Genomic DNA, 27,308 nt, shown 5'->3' with positions numbered 1-27,308 from the left:
ACATTTGCGACAAGGTACGCTGACGACAACAACTGCTTATTTCTCTCGCGCAACTGCCATTGTCAGTCTCATCTCACAGTTGATTGTATACGGGTGGGGTTGTGCACGTTATGTTTCTCGTGTGTGCATTAGATATTTGCTATGTTTTTCGTGTGTATATTAGACATTTGCTGTTTTTCGTGTGTATATTAGACATTTGCTATGTTTTTCGTGTGTATATTAGAGATTTGTTATGTTTTTTGTGTGTATATTAGACATTTGCTATGTTTTTTGTGTGTATATTAGACATTTGCTATGTTTTTCGTGTGTATATTAGACATTTGCTATGTTTTTCGTGTGTATATTAGACATTTGCTATGTTTTTCGTGTGTATATTAGACATTTGTTATGTTTCTCGTGTATGCATTAGACATTTGCTAACTTGGATAGTTTGGTTTCATATTTACTAAAAATGTAAGTCTATAAGCAATAAACAAATGTAAGATTTTTAAAAGTCGATAGCTCACAGTAGGATTTAAAAGCGGTATTCTAGCTCAGAATCTTCATAACTTTGGCAACCACTGATCTAATGCATGGTATAGTTGATGTAGAACTACGTGTGCTCCCTTAACTTTCCTACTGTACTTTCACAGAAATGTATTAGGCGAAGTCAGCAGAGGCTACTTGTTTTTTCTAGCCCCGGATCTCCAGATTAGTTAATACGGCCCTGTGAGAGATTGTTTGATTTTTGAATTTTACGTCCCGTTCAGCAGCGAGGCTATATGAGACGTGGACCTACTGATTAACGTGGAATCCGAACCACATGAGCTCCCGCCGGGAATCGAACCCGCGTCTGGCCATGTGAGAGACTTATGTCGTTCGAATCTTACGTTGAGTCCACGTTTCATAAAGCATCGGTACTAAAAAAGGAATATCAAATTTCAACTAACCAGCAGCTTTCACCGCAGTTCTATTGGTGGGAGAATTTTGAAATTTTAGTGCATTACAGTGGTATACATTTCACCTTAAACTAGAGATCGACATCTCATATAGCTTCGGAGATGAAAAGGAACGCTAAGCTCCAGGGGCGTAAATAAGGGTCCTGCATTGCGGGAGGGCCCCAAGCCATCTGGGGGCCCCCAAATCAGGAAGTGGGATATAGAGAAGGGGTCTCATTCCACGATGTCTGCGGAAGGGCCCCCCAAGCCTTTAGTTACGCCACTGCTAAGCTCCAATCTAATGCAATTCAACTAACCAACCAAATTGTATCAGTAATACTCTCCTTGTCTCTTTCTACCAGCATAGGTGTCTCTCCCCTTGACCACTTAAGAACGTAATTCTTATATCCATTATGTTTGTGCACGCGTGTAGTAAATATGCACAGAAGTGATAGAAAAACTGGTGCAAACTACTTGGTTTCCTTTTCATTTCATTTTTAGGTAATAAATCTGAACAGAAAAATTGTCAAATTTCTGCCAACTGCTCATCAATTGGTACCTATTAAGACCCTGATACTAAAAATAATACAAAATTTATGATTTTTCGTTTGCTTGTTTCTTCATAAGTGAAAGGAGATAATGAAATGTAACTTAACCACGATCACAGATAATGTTATTCTACAACAGAAAATATGAACCTGAAGAATTTGCAGTGTAGCCACCCATAGAAATTACAGTGTTGCCAGAATAACAGTTCCGCAAAAATTAAGTTAAGCCAACGACTAGAGGAACGAACTCATCTGCATTTGATTACGCATAATGTTGTTTTGGTATCCTGTGAACTACCTTTTAAATAATAGTTGTATTTAGTTTGTAATAACAAAATAGTTTTAACATACAGTTATTAAATAATAATGTTATTTAAAAAGTAGTTCACAGGATACCAAAACAACATGATACGTAATCAAATGAAGTTCAGTTCGTTCCTCTAGTCGTTGCCTTAACTTAAATTTGGGGGGAATTATTATTCTAGAAACACTGTAATTTCTATAGATGGCAACACTGCAAATTCTTCAGGTTCATATTTTCTGTTGTAGAATAATATTATCTGTGATTGTGGTAAGTTGCATTTCATTATCTCCTTTCACTTATGAAGAAACAAGCAAAAGAAAAATGATAAATTTTGTAATATTTTTAGTAAGCCAGGCTCTTAATGAGCGTTCTGTTCTGGAGATATAAGAAAAAATATGTGGAATTTTAAAGCCAAACGAGAAATTTTCTTATGGAAGCAGATAGGTGATTAAAGCCCACCCACACTCTCACTATAGTGGGGCAGATAACAAAAGAATCGAGGAAATTGTGATACAAGCATCAAAATTAGCATGGTAATTCTCGAAAAGTCTCTGATCGAATCTGCCAGATTGGCCACTTGAAATTCTAAGATGACGGACATTTTTCAAGATGGCTGCCAAACTGGTCTGTTTAAGTTGATTTTCCTTTAAAAAATGTAAAGTTATTGGCCGATTCGAATGATCTTGGTGCTGATTTATATGTTTTTAACCATGAGAAGTTTATTTTTCTCTTGTTTTGATTTACTAATTAATGTGTTTCTTGCATTCGAGTGCTTCTTCTACTTGTTTTTCTTTTTTTTTCCAAGGATGAATAAGTGATGATGCACCTTTTCTTAATTAAGAGATTGAGAGGGACTACAGATGACACTGGTGACATTACTGGCGAGCAATTCAGAACAACAGCGTCAGATTAGTAAATGATATTTATACTGCATGAATAAGTGTCCCAAGTGTTGTTTTAACCAGTTCCCAAATCAGCCGTGAAGGTACCAAAACTCTAAAAAGTTAAAGTATAAAATTCAAAATGGAGACTGCTACAGAATCTACCAGCAAATCGTGGCACAGTGACTGGGATAAGTGTTGTCTTTGCAGGGGCGGATTAAAGGAGGGGGCGAGGGGGGCGATCGCCCCCCCCAAGAGCCCTCTTAAATATTAAAATTAGATACATTGCCGCTTGTAGCTTACCGCCACAAGAGCGAAAGTTTGGGATCGTTCTTGCGTTATTTCAAGAGGGTTAATTCTTTAAATTCTATTTAAAAATAGTCTCTATCTGGCATGACGCGTTTACGCTAACGATAACTCGAGTCATAATATCAGATAAATCTCAGGAAGAAGGACGGTGTTACTTGAGGCTAGAGCATCTGGAAAACTATCCATGGCTGATTCTTTCCCATAAGGAGAGGGATCTTTTTTGTAAATATTGGTCACTTTTTGCAATGGGTTTTTTGGGGGGCTATCGAAGAAACGTGCCCCTCCAAACTCTTGGGACTAAACCTTTGAAGAAATTCGCTACTTTCTACGGTATTTTAGAAACTCACAACAAGGCACAACATCAGATTAACGCTCTTGAGGTCGGAAAAGTGTTTCTGAAAAACTACTGGGAACCAGTGAAATCAATCGAGAATCAAATCAACTCGTCAAGAAGACAAGCCATCCAAAATTGCGATAAAGTGAAATTAATGTTGCGGAATGTGATATTCCTTGGAAGGCAAGGCATTGCTTTTCAAGGCCACAGGGACGATGCTTGTGCGGATAATTGGACCTCAGATGGTGACGGTGCAGAAACTAAGTTCAACGAGTGCAATTTTCGAGAATTGCTCAAATTTAGAATGGCTTGTAGTGACGATCTCTTAAAGAATCACTGGAAGAAAGCATCGAAAAGGACCATTTTTGCCAATAAAACCACACAAAATACCCTCAATAAGGGTTGTGGATGAGAAATAGCGTCTGTAAAATTGTCAATCGAGTGCGAGAGGATAAGTTTTATTCTATTATGTTTGATGAGACTACGATCGCTTCCCACACATCTCAGCTGTCTTTGATTCTAAGGTACGAACACATGGGTGAAATAAGAGAAGACGGCTTCGGTTTCATTGATCCTCCACCAGCAGAGTCGAAAGGTGAGGACATTGGTTCGAGCTTGGAATCCGAAGACGCAGAACCGCCCAAACTCTCACTGACTGGAGGAAAAATTGGAGAAATTGTCTATCTTTGTTACGAGATTTCTCACTAGACCCGATAAACTGCGTTGGCATTGGTACAGATGGTTGCGCCTTTACGACCTCTCAAAGTCGCCGGACAGTGCAGGAGATCCAGAAGGAGGTTTCAAACGCACTGCACTGTTCATATTGTAGTCACAGCCTCAACATGTCCATCTTCAAGATCGTCGTCAGTACAGTGCGTGAGGAACTGTCTGGGAACAACGAAAGAGATCATTGCGTTTTTCACCGCATCTCAAAACGTAATACTGTCCTTGAGCTTACGGTTAGTGGCCAGTTGGAGACATTGTGTGAAACGAGATGGGTTGAACGGAATGACGCGGTATTACAATTTCACGTGAAATTTCAATAAATAAGTGAGGCTCTACAGTGTGTTCCAAGTGGTCCGAGTTAGATACAGCACCCAAAGCATGGGCACTTTCTTCTGCCATGCACGACAGCGAGTTTATCGTAATTATTACGTGTCTTCAGGGTGTTCTCACGATAACCCTCCCCTCAATCGACTTTTGCAGAAGACAAATTTAGACATGAACGCAACGTCAGATGCCATTCAGGACACTATTGCAGCATTAAACAAGAAGCGTTCAAACAGCAAAGAATTCAAGGCAACCTTCGAAGCAATATCCAGAATGGTTACCAGTGTCGACGTGCAGATTCAAACTCCTCATCTCACCCAAAGACAACACATCGTACGAACTTCAGGCCAGATGACACGGCATCTTACTACTGAAGAACTGTCTACATTCTGTTGATAGAGTCGGTTGTAGAAGACCTCAAAACTCGTCTTGCGCAGGAAGTTTTCAAGGTATACGGACTCAACATTTTATTGTCAACACGAGCAACTGACTAAACTCTGAGCAACAACTTCCGCATTCTAGCAGAAAGATTTTACAAAACTATCGGAACTCAAGAGAAAATGCTGTTTTCCCTCTTTAGTTCTGAATTTGCAATCTGCACTTCTAAACTGAAGAGAATTAAAGAAGGTGAAACTCTATCACGGACTGTGTTGGAGGCCTTGACCACCAGCGACGATCTTCACGTGACTATTCGAAAACTGCTGCGCATACATGTAACTCTGTGGTACGGATTCCACGTTAATCAGTAGGTCTCATATAGCCTCGCTGCTGAAAGGAACGTTTAACTCAACATCAACTCAACTTGTAACCCTGCATTCGAGCGTGGCCAGCGCAGAACGATCTTAATCCACATTGCACCAACTGGAAACGTGGTTGCGATCTCGTTCTGGCGAAAAGCGGCTGAAGAAACTAGCACTTTTAAATATCATAGGGACATTATCGTAGATTGCGACAATATTATATCGACAGATACGCCTTGGGTAGTATTCGCCGAAAAGCGTGTTTTGAGTGTAACTTCTAAGTTCTTTTGTCCTTTTGTTTAATTCATTTTACTAAAATACAGAAACATTATAAGCGTTCTAAAAAATGTTTAACCTGATATTTTTTCTAGCGAAATATTTACTAAAGCATAGCCACGACCAGGCTGTAGACAGAATATCGTTTTGGGGGAGGGGGCATTGTGGTGAAAATTCCGTAGCAATTATATCCTTTACCCTCTTTTCCTGAATCCATTTTACCTTTATTTTTTTGGGGGGGGGATTTCGGATTTGGGGTGGGATTATCCCACTCCACAACAAAGAGCAACCCCCCAAGACGTTTGGTTTAATCCGCCAATGTGTCTTTGTCAAGAGGCTGCCAAGGAACATCTGAAATCTTCACATGCAAACCCTAATAAAAAATGCGATGATGGTTACAAGACCTTGGCAAGAAATATTCCGCAGTTTCATTCAGTTAATTACGCCTACATGACAATCAAGTTTGACCCTGCAAGACTTGATGAGAGTAATGGACTAGAGGTAAGTCTGAGGAGAAATAAGGCTCAGTATTATGAAAGTTGCAGGCTACTGTTTAATAACACAAAACTAAACTGAGTTATGAAGAGATCAATTTCTTCTGTCCTTACAGAGATAAGCCTAGCTAGTTAAGATCTCTCGAAAAGTTAGAATTCCCAAAGCAACAGAATGTTTCCTGCGTGGAAACAAAGCTATGAAGGTGATTTAAGGTGCGCGATGACAATGAAAGTAAATCAGAGACTCAATGAGTGTGCTAAGACACTTAATGACGGGAAACTCTCGCAAAGTTAAGTGCAGGAGACGTTGTGACGCAAGAATTGGAATATTATCCTCATTGCCTGGCACAGCTTTACAACCGAGAACGAGCACATCGTAAGACTCAACAGCAAGATGAAGTGCAAGATAATTATCAAGATAAAGAATTATTCTCTAGAGCTTTTACTGAACTGGTGAAGAGCCTCCCATTTCTAAATTTGCAGACATGACTTCTCTTTATAGGCAGAGGCTGGAACTACTAGGAGTTAAATCACCTGAAGTTCATGCAATTCATCTGTAAGACAAGTTACTTTTCCATATACATCAGCTGCAAGCCCATCATCAAGGAAGAGATGTGTTGCTGGCTTTTGAAAAGGATGTTGGCGAAATCCTAACACAGGCAAGTAAGTACAGCGATGCGGTCCATCTGGCAAAGGTTTCAATATAAGTTATATTTCATTGGATCGTTTCAAGACGAATGCATTGAGCGCTTCAACATGGAGCTTCGAAATTTGACTTTGCTTTGTCTCAGCTCTTACAGTACAACTGTATTGCTAATCCAAAAGTGGGAAGACCCACCCACAGACACTCTAAAGACCGTGAAACTTTTTCCTATCTATGTCGGTATGTTAGTGTTTGCCAAGACGAGAAAGAGGCAGCTTATCGATATGTTGCATGAAAAGGGTGTGGCCATCTCATACGACAGAGTCTTGGAAATATCTGCCCAACTAGGTGAAGCAGTAGTAGCATAAAACGGCGTACGCGGAAGACGGAGTAGTGCGTTCACCAGTCTTAAGAAAACAATTATTTACGACTGCAGAAATAGATTATATTTACCATAATCCGACATCAACAACGGCTAAAACGCCCTTTCATGGTACCAGTGTGTCAATCTTTTAACATCCAAACGAAAACTACCCTGGTGAAAAGCGAGAGAAATCAATACAGAACACAGTTGAGTCATTAAAAAAATTCCGACAACTTCCCAAAGCATACAGAAATTTTCGCCCACCATACATTGCAAAGAACCCTGATTCTCCAAAAACAACAGTACCATCATTGCCAGCTTCTGAATCTATTAAGTCACACATGAAAGAAAAATAACATGGCTAGAAGAGGTATCACTTATCAAGAGTGAGGATAATGAAAGCTCCCAACACTTGGACTGCACACCACGCAGCACAGGAAAGAAGTGAGTCATTTGAAGTAAGCATTATTTCATTGATGCCGTTAATTTGAGATCAGGCGCAATCTATAGCAACCATAAAACATGTCACTGTAAGGTTAGAGATACGGTGAGTTTTCTAAATCTAGGTCAGATTCCAGTCGTAGCTGCTGACAACCACTGCATGCTCTGGCAAAACAGATTCAGTGGGAATGGCCGGAACTTGGAGAGAATAAGTTTGTGATTATATTTGGGGGGACTTCACATAGAAATGGCTGCGTTGAGGTTTCTTGGAACACTACTAAATGGCAGTGGTTGCATTTGCACTACAACTTACAACGTGTTCCTGCATAAAACGATTGCAATTGAAGATGCACGTGCTTTAGCGCAAGGCTTCCCTGTACATACTCTGTAGTTTGTGTGTGTGACCACCATTAATTTCCCTGATATACAAAAGCATACAGAGAGCATACTATTCTTAAAATATACTCCTTACCATTGGCGAAAATCTCGGAGGATAGGAGGACATGTTCCCTCCAATCTTGGAACTGGAGGGGAGACTTAATTTCTCAATAATCTGATTTGACATATGTTTCTGGGGGAAAATGTGATGATTTATGTCCGATTGACACAAAGGAAAGTGAGATGAAATTGATGCCCCCCCAGAATAAGCCTCAAAACTGCCCGCCTTTCAATGTTGAAGACAACTCTGCCCCCCTCATCCTCCACATCATTGTTTTTTAACTTCATAAATATTTTGAACATCGCTTAAAAAAAGTCTATTGGGAACGGTCTTATCCGCCCCCCCCCCCTCCAATGTTGAAGACAGATTTGCGCCACTGCTTCTTACGTGAATGTTATTTCGCCCAATTACATACGGACTAGTTGTAGATTATTCGTTTCATGTAAGATTACTTGTTTAATGTAACATTTGTAACACTGATACTTATTATTGTAAGAATGTAAGATTGTATATTTTTTTATTAAATTTGTGTATATTTGGCTATTTTACAAACATGGAACTGAAGAATGGAATAAAAACAATTCTATAAATTTCATTAGTATTGAAATCGGCATTAAGATGGCAGAAATCGAGCATATAGTTCAAATTTTATGACACAAATTGACTTTTTTCAGGTCAATTTGGCGGCCATCTTGAAAAATGGACGCCATCTTTAATTTTCAAGTGGCCAACCTGACAGATGTGACCAATAACCGTAAGAGAATTAAATTTGGTGCTTGTATTACCATTTTCACGATTTTCCTAAAAATTGCTTTTTATCTGCTCCACTACTATAACATCCTCACGGTCCAGTTTTTTGGGTTTTAAGAGTGTTAAAAGCCAGTGAAATGGTTTCCATTTCATTCGAATCTCTTGAAAAATATTCCTTTGAACGTATAAATTTGAAGTATTGAATGTTTTAGTTCAAGCTTTCTTTGACCATGTGAAATCAGCATTACAAGCCGTTTGTACACAATACCCTACTGGATAGTGTTTCATTCTCAAAGGCATTGAAGAGACAGATAACGGGCCAGATAGGAAACACGGGGAACTTACAAGTATAATGTGTAAATTTATAAAACACGAATAATATTTAAGGAATTTATGTATGTAGAAGAGCAATAACTCAAATATTAACGTAGAATCATGAATGTAAGCTAGCTCTAATACCATCACATTGTGCTATGTAAATAACGATACACCATACATATTCAGGAAGGTCGCCGATCCCAGGGGGCGAGGGGCCCGAGACCCCACAGCTTATGAGTCCCCCATATATTTTTATGAATATGTATTTTCATCGTTATATTTACGTATTGCTATAGGCTCTATGTATTTTTTATGAATATACAATATTTAGCATAAATTGAATTCAATTTGTCTTAAAATTCCCACAAAATATGTTTTCTTTGCAATCAAACACATATCTGAATTCTCCCCCTCCCCCAAAAGTTACAAAGAAATCGGAGCGATTGATATTCAGTAATATTAGTAACAGAAATATACGTTTATACATGATCCATTATAGCAAAAATGTATTTATTAGGTTTTTAACGCGGTCAAGTACTTGTCCTAATCTGAGAAAATAGAAAATACCTGTGAAATGATAGTTCCTAACATCGTATAATAATGTATCGCCCCTTCTACAGCAAACATTTTGCATTCGTGACTAGTGCCAACTTGGCATAAGTTGGTTTATGTTTTTAATTTTAATCGATACGTTTTCAATATGTTATGCTGAAAAATTGACGGAAGTTAACCCTTTATTTACTAACGGTATTTTAAAATTCCACCGAAAAGGACTCTACGTTGTGTTCGAACGGTACTCCTTGGAAACAATTTTCTTTGTTTTGCAAATCGATTAAGAGCTGGCAACTTGATGTAGAAGAAAGAATTTTTCACACTAAAGCTATTTTCTTTCAGATAGTCATAAGGGCTGAGTTGCTGTTTTCACTATCCAGTGTTTGAGAGACCTACTAACTTAATCTAATAAAGTTAGTGCTCGGATTTTTTTTTTTTTATTTTTGTCAACACGCTTGGTAGTCATGTATTGATTACGTTTCGGAATTCTTTGAGTGTTGTGTGCGAGTGAGCCAATTGCTTTTTTTTTTTTTGACTTAGAAGTATCGTCCGGGCTGAAAGGTATACTTTATGGCTCTTTTTACTTTCTTTTTTGATTTCTTTAGGAAGAATTTGGAGTACCCTTCTCTACGAATTGTGTTTGAAACTTCATTGAATAATTGAAGCAAACATATATCTGACTCAGATGTAAGCAATGGCGCATGTAGGGATAAGGGGTCATTTCTCTGCATATTTTTTGTTTATCACATATAATGTATATTTGGAAATAATCTGGAAAATGGATATCAAACATACAACGTGAGGGGTTTCAGATAAATGAAAGTAGATATTCATATTATTTAGTCGTAAATTGATGTAAGGTATGTTGCAAAATGATACGAATGATCCAAATATGTGGCATAACTTTAGTAAGTGCACGTCACGGATGAAATACGTGATATGTAGATATGTATAAAGAGGATATGTTTACAGACCATGCATAGTTCATTTATTTCCACGGCTAACCAAATTGAAAACAAAAAACAATCAAAACAACATGATAATGACTGTTGCAAAATGATACGAACGCAATACAAAAGCTAGTTCTAATAGACAATAAATGAACCACTGCATAAGACCAGCTTGAACACTCGATTAAACATGATGTTTACCAGCGTTTGCAGCAGAGTCACATCAATTTGATTCCATGCAGCGATGATGGCATCCTGCAACTCACGAACATTGTTGTACTGGGTACCGATGGCGATCACTGAGCGACACATTTCCTAAAGATTTCCCATCGGGTTTTTGTCTGGGAAATTGAAAGGCCAATCAAGTACAATCACGTCTTTCTCCCGAAAGCAATCCTTGGTAGTTCCAACAACGTGGATAGTAGCATTATCCTGTTGGAAGATCCACTCGGGACGAGCAATTTTCGAGGTAAATGACAAGAAATTGTCTGCAAGTACTGTTTAGTACGTGGTTGATCTCATATGAGATGAAAGAAATTCGTGATTTGTTGTACTATAACAACCGAAGCCCTCCCCCAACATATAATTACCGACTGTCCTTGCTATCGCTTGGAGTACATCTGCTCCGATTTCCGCAGATCGTGTCAATAATATCATCAGCTATCCGGACCATTCAAATTAAATTTCTTTTCGTCCTGAAGATGACACGACGCGTTCTGCTTCCAGGTCACATGTATTTTGGTCCAGATCACCCGTCGCTCCTTGTGCTGTGCGGTGAGTTGTGGCTGACGTTTACGCTTCTTATATCAGAGATATGATTACAACGTTTCACAGGTCTTGATAGGGTAGACTTATGTACACGAATGTTAGGGTCTTGTGCCAACTGTGTAAGGGATATTCCAGCACAACTTAGCTTTCGAACAACCTGTCTTTGCTGTTGTGGCGTTAATTAACGCGGCCTTCCTGATGATTTCCTTACTTCATACCGCATCCCAAGTTTAAGAAAATTGTTCAGGACACAATCACATTGCCCAATTCGACGTGCGATTTCATTAACAGATACACCTTCTTCTTTATATGCCATTATTTGGCAATTTTCGCACTCAGATAATACTTTGCCAGGGCCCATTATGCTTCTCTTACTCGTCACCTGACACAGATGTCCTCGCCGTAGTAAACTAGCCTACATTTCTATCACTCGTCTGCTATACATTTTGCCTTCTTGTCTAGCGTCCTCTATGTTCGTAGCAGAGACCTAGCTACATGTTATTAAACTAAATATGTCATCGTTCGTATCATTTTGCAACACTTTTCTTGGGCTGATTTTTCATTTTTGTTTCTCCCTGTCCTCTATACGTGTATATTTCTACAGTACCTGTGTTCGTGTAAGATAAATACAACACTGTTTCATTCACCCTCACTTCTATTTTCCGTTTCCCGTAATATTGAAAAAGGAGGAAAACAAATACCGGGCGCTACTCAGTATAAAATCTTCCAGTCAATTGTTAACAATGGCATGAAATATATGTCGCATTTTTTGTTAGGAATCAAAATGACATGTGGGAGCAAGCGGCAGGGGGAGGGGAAGTGGGAATGTCCAGCAGTATTTGAATGCCCTGTACCTAAATAAATTTATTTGTACGATAATTATGTAATTCCTGTAGGGTCGAAATATGGTGGAAAAAATATTGATGTACATATTGTAAGTTCGACATTATTACTATCGGTACTTAGGCTACTTTGGTCTGTTAGTAATGTCCAAATTTATTTCTGAGTGCTAATAAAAGTCAAAAATTCATTTACAATGTCAAAATTTATTAAAGACATACAGAAAAAAAATAATAATAATTTCCTCATATGCTGTGCATTTTAGAAAATTGGCATATCTAACCTGATGGTACTTTTGGAGTCAAAGGGACCGCCAAAAATTCAGGAATGACTTTTTTGCAGTTATTACGCAAAAATATTTCATTATGGACCAATTCAAGCAAAAACATCTTATAAGTTCATGTCTAACTCCATTGTTTCAAAATGTAAATAAAGGGTTAAAGGAATAAATATCATTTTTCTTATTGTATGAATATGAAACAAATAAAACACAGTTCTGAGCAGAGCAGAATGAAATATTTTAAAAACTATACTTACAATGTGTTTCATTTTAATATATTTCATTCTGCTCTGGTCAGAACTGTGTTTTATTTGTTACTCTACTTATCCAGAGCCACGGAGTTTGTTCATTATGAATATGAACAACCATTTTCTATTTCATGGTATATCAATCTGCTAGCATATCATCAATCTGCACATAATTTTTTGTGTATGCTCTAAGAAATAACGGTGCTGGTGAAGTTTAGGTACATCACATTTTGAATAATAATAATAATAATAATAATAATAATAATAATAATAATAATAATAATAATAATAATAATGGAAACATATGTTTAAAAGGAACTAGTTTCTCCAGGTGACAGTAAGTTCTACAGCAGTATTTATGTTTACAATTGTAGGATTACTAGCATAAAATCATTTGAAGTGCTTTACAATGGTTAAAACAAGAAAAATGAATGAACACGTTTACAATTGTAGGATTACTAGCATAAAATCATTTGAAGTGCTTTACAATGGTTAAAACAAGAAAAATGAATGAACATGCGTATGAAAGATGAATGTATTGGAAACTATTTTCTGCCGGTGAAGTATTTTTGCACAGTGTATATATATTTATAAGCATAGCATTACTAGTATGAAATCATTACAAGTTGTATAGCAACTGATGTTACTATGAAAATCCACGCGCTTTCACCAGCGCCGTAACTTAGATTTTTTCTGTGGGGTAAGCATTAATACGCCTATTTGGGCTCCCTAGAAAAGTTGTTTTCCTAATTTGGGCCCCCTCTTTCCATCTTACTCTTTATGGACCCCCGGAGCCTGTGGGCTTTTCTGTACGGCAAGGTCTTCGGGGCCGTTAGTTACGCCCGTGGACATTGTCAATACATGACAAATTAATTAAGGGGACAATATTGACAAATCTCAAAGCCATAGGAATTCGTCGGCGGCAATTCAAAACCTGCTATGTGCATTTTGCAGGAGAAGCGAAAAACAGTATCCTGGTTAGCTTTTTGGCTTTATAAAAGTGATGTTATAAGTAATATTTGATGCTGCACGTAACTGGTACCTTCTCAAGTTACTTGAAAAGGTATCAAGTTACGTGCAGCATCAAATATTACTTATAACATCACTTTTATAAAGCCAAAAAGCTAACCAGGATACTGTTTTTCGCTTCTCCTGCAAAATGCACATAGCAGGTTTTGAATTGCCGCCGTAGGGCACCTAATAGTAGACATTTTTTACTGAAATGACCCCACGACTCATTTTTGTTTCATTTACTTTTTGTGTGCTGTTTTGTTTATGTAATGTAGTGAACCTGTTTGATGCTTCATTTATAATTTCATATTCGTATCGTACATGGAGTAAGAAAATTTTGCCATAAAATGGGCTCCCCTCGAACAGCGAGAAGCTTCTCTGGGGGGCAGTTGTCCCCCTGCTCTCCATAAGTTACGACCCTGGTTTTCACTACCTTTGCTTACGTGTATATTCAATGCACCTGACGCGCCTACTCCTTTCGGGCGCACCACCGAGGTCCCACCATCTTCGCCCTGCGCTGACTCTACGATATAGCATTTGTGATTTCTTGGTGCCACTTAGTATAGGTTGTTCCGTATTTTGCACTGTAGTTTTTATCCTGTAATCCGGACACTGTATTTATACGCAAATCGTGAAAGATTCGTTCTTTTTGAGGAAATACTTCCGGTGAGCCCGTTGAACTGCATCTATGCTAAGTGTGATATTGTCATATCTCCCACAGTAAATCTTTTGGAGGTCAATACGAAAGAATTATAATTTAGTAACTATTATTTTGAGTGATGTGCCTAAACTTGACCTACACGGATATGGTCACTAGAATATACATATTAGTATTGAAGTAAAATAATTTTATAAAATGGCCCCCATATTTCCTATCTGCACGCAGATAAACTTTTAGAATATGACAATTGAAGAAAAAAGAAAAATTTACACTCTTTCATTAGAATCTGCACAGGCACACCCCATAGCAATGACTATGGGAGAATAGCATACAAAGAATACGATACTTAAAATGTATAGTGTTCTAATGATATAGTCGTTGGAACTTTCCTTAAGAGAATTTTATCCAACAGCAGAAGTTCCCACACCTTATACATACTACAATAATATATAATGAAATGACTAATAATTATTCTTACTCATGAACACTGTGAGGATCCTAAGAGAAGAAACTGGAGGTCTACTTAAAGATTCATCCGTTTGTTACAGGGACAAATAAGAAGTACCATTTAGGTACGACAACTAGATTATTTTCTCTTCTTCAATCATAGAACAAGAACAAGATGGGTATGTATTTAAGCTACACCACTTCTAGGCGATAAATGTCCAATTTCTAGTGAGCTTTGGCATGTGTTCACATGTGAGACCAGGGACGTAGGGAGAAATTTATTTCGAGAAGGGTCCAAAGCTTTCGGATGGATAAAGGGTATATTTGGGGGTAGGAATTTAGATTTAGTGGGAAGAATGGTAAATTTGGGGGCATGATTGTAGATTTCGTGAAAAGAATGGACAATTTGGGTGCAGGATTGTAGATTTGGTAGGAAGAATAATAAATTTGGAGACATGATTGTAGATTTGGTGGGAAGAATTATAAATTTGGGGTAGGATTGTAGATTTAGTGGGAAGAATAGTAAATTTGGGGGAAGGTGGGAAGAAAGGTAAATTTGGGGGTAGGATTATAGATTTGGTGGGAAGAATGGTAAATTTGGGAGCAGGATTGTAGATTTGGTGAGAAAAAAGGTAAATTTGGGGGCAGGATTATAGATTTGGTGGAAGTATGATAAATTTGGGGACAGGATTATAGATTTGGTAAGATGATAAATTTGTTGGCAGAATTGTAGATTTGGTGGGAAGAATGATAAATTTGGGGGTATGATTGTAGATTTTTTGGGGGAAGAATAGTATATTTGGGGGACGATTGTAGATTTGGTGGGGAGAATGGTAAATTTAGGTGCAGGATTGTAGATTTGATGGGAATAATGGTAAATATGAGAGCAGGATTGTAGATTTGGTGAAAAGAATGGGAATTTGGGGCGTTGTGCCCAAGTTCTTGAGGGTTGGCCGCTTCTAACCTCAGACACTTTAAGAAACACATTTCTAAATATTGAGCATGAATGTAAGTATTGTATAATGTACTACAATGTTACTGCTTATCTTTGAACTACCAATAAATAAGTAAATAAATAAACAATATTCACGATTTATGTAGAATAGTTGTTACTTACATTTACTAACATTCTTTTCCTTTCATTTCTGCAGCAACCTGGGCTCTCTCCTCGCCTTCAAAGTTATCGTTTTTTTTTTTTTTTTTTTTTGCATGATAAATCAAATGATATCGCTTGATGTTAAACTTCTTTGGGCAAGTACTTAACGTTCTTCGACACATAAAACATTTATGTCATTATTTTCTGTCTTTACGAAAAAAAAAAATACAAATCCTTACAAGAGGGATTGAATGAACTTAGCATTGGTGACTTGTGTTTCAGTTGTTTTTCCGTATGCTTAATTCTGCGTTACGTTTCAAGCTACTGTTAGAGCCAAGGATCTTATAAAATAGAGGATCTGCCCTTACAACAAAATCTTGAAGTCATACGTCACAGTTTCGCCACCCGTGCTCTGCTCACTCCACCCAATAGGATCGCAATGTTTTGAGCCAACAAACATGGCGGAAACGAAAGTAGACAATCAGACGTGCCGATGCTTGGTTGTTTTTTTGGCTTCATTATTTAATAGGATGAATATATATATATATATGGGCAGATCCTCTATTTTACAAGATCCTTGGTTAGAGCGCAAGTTTCGGGTTCGATTTCTGGTAGGAGCTCTTGTGGCTCGGATCCCATGTTAAACTGTGCATCCACGCCTCATGTAGCCTCGGTGCTCAACAGAATGCTAAATTCCAAATTAAATTAACGAATTTACTACGTTTTACTGTTTGACTTTTTAAGCAGTCCGCTCCACTTGAACTAGTCGATGTGGTGTCAGAAATGTCGGAGTGAAAACACTGACATTAGTTTGCTGATTTGCTCGTAACAACCTCTAGCAGATTACCTGAGCAAATCAGCTCACTACTTTCCAAACTTATTGCCTACCATATTATAGGGTTATAAACAAAATCGTTAGAGCCGTCATCGAGAAAATAGCAAATTTTGATCATGCCCTCCTGTAAACTATCCTTGTTTTCGGGGATAGGTAGAGATATAGAAAAAACACTAGAAAATCTTATAAAACTTTAATATTTGGCCTGGAGAGATAAAACAGTATGGCGTCTATACATTGAGATGAACGAATGAACGGAAAAGGATACATCCAAAAGCCACTTTCTCGGCATGTAGAGCAATGAAACCATTGAAATCTCAAATTCGATGTATTTCACGACCACCGTATTTTGTTCTCTCCTATCGAAAGTAAAAATACAAATACTATAAATAAAATAGCATATAATAGAATATCGGATGTTCAAAGGGTATATAAAAACTCCTGTGCTATTAATTCTACAAAAAGTAAAATGAACCCAGTATCGTGTAACCAGTCATATCTACCTGAACAACTACAGTGCAGGGTCACTATTCCTTGGTGAAGTAACAATTTTTTCCCCCAAACTTTTGCAAATTTCTGAGCTCGTGTTCGATAGTAGAACCGATTAATGCCATTTCCAGATCTCCTAGTAGTTGAAAAACAAAAATACATACGACAAAAATGTTCTCATCTCGTCTCGTGAGATTAAACAAGAAATACGTTTTGAGGAAAGCCAGTGAATCCTTCTTTAATTCCCAGTTGCAATTCAAGATGTTTGCAGGACTTGTACTATGCACTTTGCTTTCGAGATGTCCCCATAGATTCACCACAGAGAGAAGTCGCACAATTCAGGGGTCATTGAATGGGCCATAGAAGTTACCGTTCTTATCAAACTCTTTCACAGCGAACACAGGTTGCGCATAACTTCAATGCTTCGTTATTACTAAATGGCAAGCATATTTTCGAAATACACTGAACTCTAGCCAGAAGGCATTGTGAACGGGGTTACGCTTGGCAACAATGTAGGAAAAATGAATGACGTTTATATCGCGATCACGAGTCATGACCTACATATACCACAAAGTAAACGCCAACTGGTGTCGGTCCTGGTAGCCGAGTGGGTTAGCGCAACCTACTAGTAAGGAATATCGTTGTTGGCGTGGGTTCAAGTCCTGCTTTAGGAAAGTTTTTTTACTACTTTAAAAAATTTTTTATAATACTTCTTTCGTTAAAATAAGATTAAAATAATATTGAAAAAGTGATTTAACGATTATTTTTTAAAATTTTCATTAAACTTCTTTCCTTAAAATAAGTTTGCCCTTGTACTTATACAGATCCATAGTAAAAGTAGTAGTAGTAGTAATAATAATAATAATAATAATAATAATAATAATAATAATAATAATAATAATAATAATAATAATAATAATAATAATAGTAATAATAGTAGTAGTAGTAGTAGTAGGAACTGGTTAGAATGCAATTGAGCATTCGTTTCCGTGCGATGTTGCCAAACCTAATGCCTTCTGGCTAGGGCTGAGTGTATTTCGGATATATGCAAATGGCAAAGTCTTCTCGATGTTGCATCAGTCCCAAATAAATGCCAGTCATACAGTGTTGCTAATTCTGGATTCAAAATTTCCCGTTTCACTGCGCCACCCTGTACCTTTTAAAATTCAAATCGAGACGAGAAATTTCACGAATCTCGTAAAGAACATTACTTCGTTCAAGTCTTAAGCCTCTTTCAGACTATGCGGCGTTCGCCGCGTGGTGCATCTGGCACGGCGCCGTGATTACTTGATTACCATTAGTATATATGAGGCTTTTCAGATTGTCCGGCTACGGCGTTTCGCCGCTTGCGGCTGCCGTAAACATCACGACGCCCTTCAAGACGTGGCGCGGTGCGGTATGTTGATTACTATTGTTGCTTATGGTTCTCTTCAGACTAGACGGCGCGCGCCTGACAAAATTCTATTTGTTAGTTTATTGAAAGGTGCTAGAAAGAGTTACTTTTGGTTATCTTAAGAAATTGATTTCATGGAAGATATAGAAATATTACTTAGTTTGGTGCAGAAAGGCCCAAAAAGGAAACAACAGCTACTTGGTGGGAGATTTGCAACAGATTGAATTCCAATTTATTTTCTCTAACAATTCATCAAAGGTTGCTATCGACATACGAAAGTAATTAAAAAAAAAAAAAAACTTTCTTCCATCACTTCGTAAGTCACTAAATAATAGCACCAGCTATAGGTCTTTGAATATTCAAGAAATGAGTTCATTTCCTTCTTCTATGCCCTCATCTTTTAGATTTTAAGTAGAACCAGCACAAATATAATAACCTACCTCGATTCATCCATACTGTCTCTATCGTAAAAACGACAAATCAGTCTGGCCGGCAAAAAAAAAAAAAAAAAGCTGCAGTGATGTTCACGACACAAGCACGACATATGTTCCAGGGCACGACTTTTATACACATAGCTCGGTGCTGTTTACGGCACGGCATGTAGTGTGAAAGAGGCCTTAGATCTCAAACAATGTTTTAGTGTTGCATGAGTCTCACCATATAACTATATATCTGATAAAGTGGTTGTACGAACACAGTGAGAAAAGCATCTATCAACGCTTAAAGATACCCAAGTCAATATTCAATATACTCCAATTATAAAGATGGTTTAAATATTGTTGTTATATCACACCATTTGTGGAACTCTTGTTATGCAGATGGATTCTGATAACTTTCAGATTAAATGAAGAAGAAAAAAATCAAGTGATGAATTAATAAATTAGATAATTAAAGATAATTAAAGCTTTACGAGAATCGAGACGAGACAAAACTCCTACAAAATTTACGAGAACAGACTGAACAGCCTCATTTCTTGTCTCGTTTTATGGGAAACACTAAATGAGGTATACCCAATGTTTGAATCTTGCTTATGAAAGCTTCAATTGGTATATTCAAATCTCGCATATAGATTGGCACAAGGGAAAAGTGTGCTGGTGAATGTAGCTGAGCGGTCTGATAAGTTGCAACAAGTAGGCTACTATTATTAAGTATTCTGCCTTCTGACAGGTCTTAAACGGCGTGACAAACATTTTGGCATTTGAAGGCAGCGCTCCAAGTTCCCTTGAAATGCTGCTAGCAAATGAGAGGCCAGCGGTATTGCTACGTTTATTTTGTACACGTCCACGTCTATCCTCTGCCACCTGATCGCGCTGTAGTTCGTCTGCTTAGCCATAGCCACACCCCTTAGCACTCGGTAACGTCGCGTCAGAGCTTGAGTTCTGTTCGTTTAGCCTGAAATACCAAGATGTTTGTCACAGGCTTTAGTTTTTTTTAAATATATTTTTTTTTTTAAGTTTGGGCCTGGGAATGGTGCTTCCACGTTTCTCGATCTTCAGCTTTCTCTTTTAACTCCCAATATTTTCTTGTGTTGTTCAAGACATCAATCAGCTGTGTTCTTCTTCCTCCTATTCCTCGCGTTCTTTCCATCTTTCTTTGTATGGCTATATGAAGACGACAATTTCCTCGCAAGGTTGTCCAATCCAATTGGTCTTCCTACGAAGAATGCTGGCTAAAACCATCCTCTTCTCTTCTATCCATTTTAAAACATCTTCGTTTTTTTTTTTTTTTATTCTCTCTGTCCATTTTATCTTCTCCATATTCCTCCAACAACACATTTCGAAGCTCTCTAAATACAAGTAGGCTGTACTTTGAAATTTGGATTCAAGATCAGCAGTGAAATTTGCCACGACCAAAACTAGAAATTGAAGTGCAACCTTTTTTTTTTGTCTCTCTCTCTCTCTCTCTCTCTCTCAGAATAACGGTTTGAACCCTCCTGGCTGTCTTGTGAGTAGTATTTAGTTGGTGCACGTGGTCCTGAAGCCAATTCCCTGTGAGATGGTATGGAACGTATTATGGCGGTTCGGATTCGACTTTAAACTGTAAGTTCACTCTCATATAACCATTTAAACTTTCACTGCATATAAATGCTAACAACGAGAGGAAAGCATTATCAAAAGTAATCTTCTTCTTCTTCTTCTTCTTCATCATCATCATCAAGGACATTCTGTCATTATTTTAAGGTCACTTACCGCAACTGAGAAGCTTTCCATGCACCATGTCTTTAACTCTCAAATGTGATGTGTGATAAAACAAATTATCCACCAAAAACTTAAATATCGTCACATGAGGACCAGAGGAACGTAACTCCATTTTCGTAGGTTTACAGGCGAGAGGGCAAAAATATTGTTTTCTTAGAAAGATGGTTTTTTAATAAGATTGAGCTACATGACAACAGATGATCGACAAGGAGAACAGATGGCGTTACGTTCCATTTACACCAACAGGGGCTTTCAAAATTATGTCCAAACATTAAGAAAACGGAAATCGCATTTTAGGAGTTACGTTCCTCTGGTTTTCATGCGACGATATGAAGGGGAAAAAAAGCACTATCTAAGCCAGCGTGAAACAGTTATTTATTTCTATTACCTCCCGTGAGGATATAGTTCTCATATACGAAAATTTATTAAAATCAGTGCCACAAATGAAACCCGATGGCCTCAATTATATCGTAGGAAGTAACTTTGTGCAATACGCTAATCACCATTACATGCAAAGCATAATAATTGTGGAGCATGGTTATTTTTTTTCTGTGCCCTTTTTAGAAACGATGCGATATTACATTGCAAAATTTTAATTGTAAAATTAAAGTAAGATGCTTTCATTGAAATTTAGCATATTGGTCTTAAAGATCTTTTTCTTATTTAAAAGAAGTGTTACTGATTTTATGTGAAGATCGTCATAGCAGTGTTAATTGGCATTAATTAATTGGCGTCCATAATCAGTGTATGATTGTGATAGGAGCCTTGCTCAAAGTGTTTCCACAAAGAATGCCGAAAAGTCATAACTAAATATCAGTGACTATAGTGACCGCAACGACACGTGAAGCCCGGACTCTACACCAATCATAGAACTGCTTTACAATCATAGTGTGATGCATCGAATGAGTTCGGTACTATTCGTGGGGTCGCCTTCCGAAAGCACATTTGAGTAAAGGTGAAATAGCAGAAATGTTCCCTAAATTACAAGACACGGTGAATGAGCGAGAAAAAGAGAAACAGAACTGAAAGAACTTTAACAACTAACAATTATTCGAACTAAACGGTAACAGTAACAATAGTAAAAAATATTAAAAACATCATCAACAACAACAAAAATAAATTAAACGAAACTTAGCGGCAATCCGGCAACACTGTACTCTCGGGAGGTGTACTCCGTACAGCGCAAGAGACAACACTGGCAAAATTTCATGGATACGGGTTGACGACCGGGACACACTTTTGCTTTCTATTGAGTGGTAAAATGGTAGGTTTAGGTCAAGATTCGTGACTCCGTGTGATCACTATAATGCATGTTCGATAAAGTAGCCTTATTCAAAGTTTTTTTTTTTATTTTTTTACAAGGAATGGCGAACAATCGGAACTAAATATCCATAACTAATACATGATTAGTATACTAGCCTTGTTCGAAATATTCTCACAAGGAATGCCTAGTAATTGAAATTTAGAGACAATGGCATGCAGCTCAATGGTAGTGTGCTGACCTGTAAACGTGGGAATCCTTGTTCTGCTCTTGCCTAGTTGCTTCTGTGGTAGACAAACCCTGTGGGGATGCATTTTCTCCGGATTCTCCAATCTTCTTACAATTTCTTTATTTCTTAGCCTAGAAGCATAATTACGGTACGTTAAACTAAAATCAAGATTAGCATTTAACTAATGCATGATCAGTAGAGTTGCCTTACTCAAAATGTTTTCACAGGGTACCCTCGTTTTGAAACGTAGTACTCATAAACAATGTAGTAGCTCGACCGACAGTTTTTCTACTCTGTTACCATATGGAATGCATTCCTATTTAGTGGGTTATTTAAAATTTACATTTTTTAAAATTGTCCAACTTGTTGAATATACCCATGCTTCGCACGGGGGCTGTATTTGGAAGTTAACGCTTGTGGGAGTATCACCCTTGGTCTCAGCGACCGCAAAAGCTATGGATTTGATACTAATATCGGTCATTTTGGGCTATTTTTCCATGTCTTGGTATTCTTCCTCCCTCCCCCGGTGACCCCCGGCCTGGAGCCGAATAGCGTGAATTTGGAAGTTAATCAGATCGGTGTTCGGCCTTTGATTTCAGCGACCGCGAAAACTATGGACTTAACACTAATATCGGTCATTTTGGATTACTCTTGTATGTCTCGGTATCTCATCCCCTCCCCCGGTGACCCCCGGCCCGGAGCCGAATAGCGTGAATTTGGAAGTTAATCCGATCGGTGTTTCGTCATTGATTTCAACGACCGCGAAAACTATGGACTTGATACTAACATCGGTCATTTTGGGCTATTTCTTACATGTCTTGGTATCCCCCCGCCGACCCCGTCCCGCATAGAATTGTAGCTGAATTTGCAAGTCATCGCTAATGGAAGTATCACCATTGATCTTAGTGACCGCGAAAACTATGGATTTGACACTAATATCGAACATTTTTGATTACTTTTACATGTCTCGGTATCCCCCTTCCCCCGGTGACCCCCGGCCCGGAGCCGAATGGCGTGAATTTGGAAGTTAATGCGATCGGAGTTTCACCATTGATTTCAGATATCGCGAAAACTATGAATTCAACACTAATATCGGTCATTTTCTACTACTTTTACATGTCCCGGTAAACACTCCCCTCAGACCCCCCTGGTTCGAATTTTGGAAAAAGGGCTTCGTCTTGATCTGTGGCCTGGGCCAAGATACCCCTGACCAAAATTTGGTAACTCTCTGTCCACTCGTCTGGTCCCCAGGCCGCAGACAGACAGACAAATACACAAACAAACTCTTTATCTTATTTATATTAGATTAGTTTCACTCTTGCTGTTTCTTATGGCACTTCAGTCGCGTACATTGAGATAGTGTTCTTTTTACTTTAACAACCCACAATTATGGTTCAAGGCTGCAGGATATAGTGATGTTGATAGTGCATGAAATGATGGAATGAAAACAGTGAGAGGAGACAGAAGAAACCCACGCAAACGGTGTTTGTCTCTATCACAAATCCCACTCAGCAAATGCTGGAGTGGAACCGAGGAACTCGTGCACCAGAGATGATCACCTATTAAGTTGGTGATATGTATACTAGTGATTACGGTTTGCACTATAAACTTTGCTCAAAGTTTATCGAGTAGATATGTAACGATCGCGGCTACTTAAATAATATATTTAACCTTTTAGCATGAAATAAGAGCTACTTACAAAGGAAGCTATCTAACTCCTCGACGAGTACCGCATTGAAACGTGCACAAGTGGAAGGACATGTTGAAAAATGGACACATGCTTACTCCGACGATTCGCAGTGTCGTCGAATAGGAAGTACAATGATTTCCCCCCATATCCTTTGAAAGTTATGTACTCTGGTCATACATGCCTTGGATGGGATATGAATCTTATACACTGGAACTTGTTTTCTCACGAAGATAAATGTTGCAAACTCAACATGATAATAGTCGGTGGTGATTGTGATCTGAGGTATGTCATTGATGCGAATCGATGTCCAATGGAACACGATACTTTACCCGATGGAGAAAAGGGACACGCTGAAACCACAACGCAAAAATGACTTTCTATTATTATTATTATTATTATTATTATTATTATTATTATTATTATTATTATTATTATTATTATTATTATTATTATTATTATTATTATTATTATTATTATTATTGTCATTATTATTATTATCATTTTTTATTAGTGGTAGTAATACTAGTAGTAGCATGATTAGTATTATTAATATTAGTAAGTAGTACGATAATATTAGTAAGTAGGAGTAAAAATAATAATAATGAGAACACAAGAAGAAGAAACCCACTTCTGGTTGGATTTCGAGAGGCCACGTCCGGCCGGAAGTGGCCAAATTAGGATCGTAATACAGGGTGCGGCAGAACCGACTAAGCAGTTTCTATCGATTACCGCGAGAGCTGTGGTGGGGGGTAGGCAGTTGCACGTGGTTTACCTTTGTTCAGTCGTTGACCCCGTTTGAGTAGCTAATATGGTCTGGACCAGTGCACATCGTGATTTTGTCGTTCGCGCTTATTATGAAAACAACAGATCTGTGATCACAACCTCGTTTCTTTGAGAGGTGATGTCGAGTGGCCTGCGCGGTCACCAGATTAAGCATTTGTGACTACTTTCTTTGGGGATATCTAAAGGAAAAGATTTTCAAAAGCCGCCCCCACACCCTACCAGAGTTAAAACAGCGGATTATTGACGAAGTGAATGCCATACCCCGCGATATGTGTGCAGGAGCTGCTCGAAACTTCAGGGATCGTCTACAACAATGTATTGATGCTAACAGCCGCCATCTTGAGGACATTATTTTCAAAACAAAATGAATGTAAAATGGTATATTTACTAATTTAGAAAATAAAAACATTTTTTTCTCTATATATCCAGATTTATTTTTTTATTCCTCCTTAAAACTGCTTAGTTGGTTCTGCCGCACCTTGTATATTCGTTACCGTCTCCATCCAATCAAGCTTCCAAATATGCAATCTGTTTTCCAATCTCACTACCGATTCCGGAGATTAACAGGGGGTGTACATGCTGACCATTTCCAGTTGGAAGTGACCACTCGGACGTTGGGTCACCCTATATATATTCTCACATTTAATGGCCTGGGGACCCACAATATGTGAATCCGGCTGCCCTGCGACCACTTCCGGTCCGAGATTTCCAACTGGAAGTGAGATCAACCTGCATACATTCGTGCTCATAATAGCCTGCCAACTCCTAATATACGGTTTGGCCAGCTCTTCAATCTCTATGCCGTTCAGAAATCACTTCTGGTTACATCCGACGAAGTTGTAGATAGCTCTCCGGGTCAGTTTGCATTTGGCTGGAAACCCCAGTCACCCGTTAGCTTATTATTATTATGAGTAGTAGTAGTAGTCTTTGTTTTCTTACCGATCTGGCGTTCGTGTGGGTTGAGGCGCCAAGCCAGCGATTCCAAGGTCCCGGCTTCGAATCCCGGTTGCGATATGGTTTGTGGATTTTCAAACCTCCGTAGCAATGCTAGAGAACATTCAAGATGGGACGAAGTCCTTCGTTACTGAACTGGCCCAAGAATAAAGTTGTTGTCTTCTTCTTCTTTTCGTTATTATTATTATTATTATTATTATTATTATTACTTATCACATTACTAATAGTAATACTACTGCTATTAATAATACTAATCACACTACTACTACTACTATTAATAATAATAATAATAATTATCATAGAAAGTCATTTTTGTGTTGTGGTTTCAGCGTATCCCTTTTCTCCATCGGGTAAAATATTATGTTCCATTTGACATCGATTCGCATCAATGACGTACCTGAGATCACAATCATCACCGATTCATCAAGATGTTATCATCTTGAGTTTGGAACATTTGTCTTCGTGAGAGAGCAAGTTCCAGTGTACCAGATTTATATCCCATCCAAGGCATGTATGACCAGGGAACATAATTCTCAGGGGCTATGGCGGAGGGAAATCATTGTACTTCCTGTTCGACGACACTGCGAATCGTCGAAGTAAGTACGTTTCCATCTTCCACTTGTGCATGTTTCAATGTGGTTCTTGCCGAGGAGTTGGATAACTTCCCTTGTTAGTTCAGAATTCAAATCAATATTCCTTAATTTTAGCCTTCTTAACACAAAATAGATCTACTTACTACTTGTTAGTTTATATCTCATATTTTTAGAGTATAAATACACATAAGTGCTGCTTACGTTAGAATTCACTTTAATAATTCATATACTTTGGCCTGTTTAGCACGAAAAGTTTACTTAGCTTAGAATTCAATTTCATATTCCTTATCTTTTAGCCTGTTTAATCAGTAGCGTATTTTTTGGGCTAACGGGCCTACCGGCGGTAGCCCTGCAATATTACAAAATAAAGTTATTATAATAAAAACTAATTTATATCGATAAACTTATACTTTAGTATCTTCTTTCAACGATAGGAGTTTCTGAGAACTGTATGCATTTAGGAACATCCACTAAATCCTTTGCACGGAGTCTGTATCGCTTCTTTAATACATCTTCGATTTGACAACGAAGCAGAAACTACTCACTAATTACTTACTGCAGGAAGAGTCGTGTAGTTAACGAGTGCATTATCTTTCGCTCCACCTCCAACCACAGCGTTCGCACGGGCTGCCTGCAGAATAATCGGCTTTATGGGAAGGTAAAGAGAAGTTATACGAGTAATGATAGCGCATTTTGAGGTTTCGCCGGGAATTGTCTTGAACATAATTGAGCCTCGTTCCATAGCGGTTTGCGTCAATGCAATACACAATTTTCTACAGTATTTTGCGATAGTCGGCATTATTTGCGTTTCGTTGCTAAAGCTCTTACAAACTGAGGTTTCTTCGTTGGTTAATCCTCTATTTCAGCATTCTATATTACAGGCATAATTTCTGTTTACTCTGATGAGTAGAGTTACCACGTATCCAAAGTAAAATGTAAGGACGTTTCATGCAGCAAATGAAGATAGAAATGTACGATAGTCTTTCCGTAATACTAATAAGATCATATAAATCTTCTTAATGAAGAAAAAATCACACTTATGTACCTGATAAAAGGAAAGTGTGTTTTAAGCTTTCTTCTTATTTTGAAAACTGTATATTAAATAATAATAATAATAATAATAATAATAATAATAATAATAATAATAATAATAATAATAATAATTATTATTATTATTATTATTATTATTATTATTATTATTATTATTATTATTATTATTATT

General features: G+C 37.8%; 1 protein-coding gene across 2 annotated transcripts in view; it reads right to left on the bottom strand.

The window, feature by feature from the left end:
• The window catches only part of LOC145684049 (uncharacterized), a 32,833-nt gene extending 6,078 nt beyond the window's left edge, over positions 1-26,755 (bottom strand). The window contains exons 1-2 of one of the 2 annotated variants that reach the window (XM_081755893.1): positions 26,643-26,755; positions 22,079-22,197 (exon numbers count right to left, since the gene is read on the bottom strand). The gene's annotated coding sequence lies outside the window, so the exon portion shown is untranslated. Of the gene's footprint in view, positions 1-14,596; positions 14,719-22,078; positions 22,198-26,642 lie in introns of those variants that run through there. The other variant, XM_081755886.1, reaches the window with a different exon arrangement.
• Positions 26,756-27,308: the final 553 nt, after the last annotated feature.

The sequence above is a fragment of the Thermobia domestica genome, chromosome 1 (assembly GCF_964235325.1).
Source record: "Thermobia domestica chromosome 1, izTheDome1.hap1.1, whole genome shotgun sequence".
Taxonomy (NCBI): domain Eukaryota; kingdom Metazoa; phylum Arthropoda; class Insecta; order Zygentoma; family Lepismatidae; genus Thermobia; species Thermobia domestica.
The sequence above is the reverse complement of the archived record's forward strand: the minus strand, read 5'-3'. Positions and strand labels throughout refer to the sequence as shown.